Source organism: Cervus elaphus, chromosome 18, assembly GCF_910594005.1.
Source record: "Cervus elaphus chromosome 18, mCerEla1.1, whole genome shotgun sequence".
NCBI classification, from domain to species: domain Eukaryota; kingdom Metazoa; phylum Chordata; class Mammalia; order Artiodactyla; family Cervidae; genus Cervus; species Cervus elaphus.
Window position 1 is genome coordinate 16,704,801 of NC_057832.1, and position 856 is coordinate 16,705,656.

Consider the following 856-nt stretch of genomic DNA (forward strand, 5'->3'; position numbering starts at 1 on the left):
ACGGTTCACGTACTGTTGAAGCCTGGCTTGGAGAATTTTGAGCATTACTTTGCTAGCCTGTGAGATGAGTGTGGTAGTTTGAGCATTCTTTGGCATTGCCTTTCTTTGGGATTGGAATGAAAACTGACCTTTTCCAGTCCTGTGGCCACTGCTGAGTTTTCCAAATTTGCTGGCATATTGAGTGCAGCACTTTCACAACATCATCTTTTAGGATTTGAAATAGCTCAACTGGAATCCCATTACCTCCACTAGCTTTGTTCATAGTGATGCTTCCTAAGGCCCATTTCACTTCACATTCCAGGATGTCTGGCTCTAGGTTGGTGATCACACCACGATTATCTGGGTCATTTTGAAGGAGGTCAACATCTTCATTGCCTCCACCATTGTTTGGCCTCAGGTCAAATAACAGGGAAGGAACACAGCCCCGCCCCATCAACAGAAAATTGGATTAAAGATTTACTGAGCATGGCCCCGCCCATCAGAACAAGACCTAGTTTCCCCCTCAGTCAGTCTCTCCTATCAGGAAGTTTCCATAAGCCTCTTATCCTTCTCCATCAGAGGGCAGACTGACTGAAAACCACAGCCACAGAAAACTAACCAATCTGATCTCATGGACCACAGCCTTGTCTAACTCAATGAAACTATGAGCCATCCCATGTAGGGCCACCCAAGATGGACAGGTCATTGTGGAGAGCTCTGAAAAAACATGGTCCACTGGAGAAGGGAATGGCAAACCACTTCTGTAGTCTTGCCTTGAGAATCCCCTGAACAGCATGAACAGTATGAAAAGGCCACCGCCTATACTTACATTCAAATCATCTTTCTCCTTTGTGTTTCAAAGTTACTATTATTATTT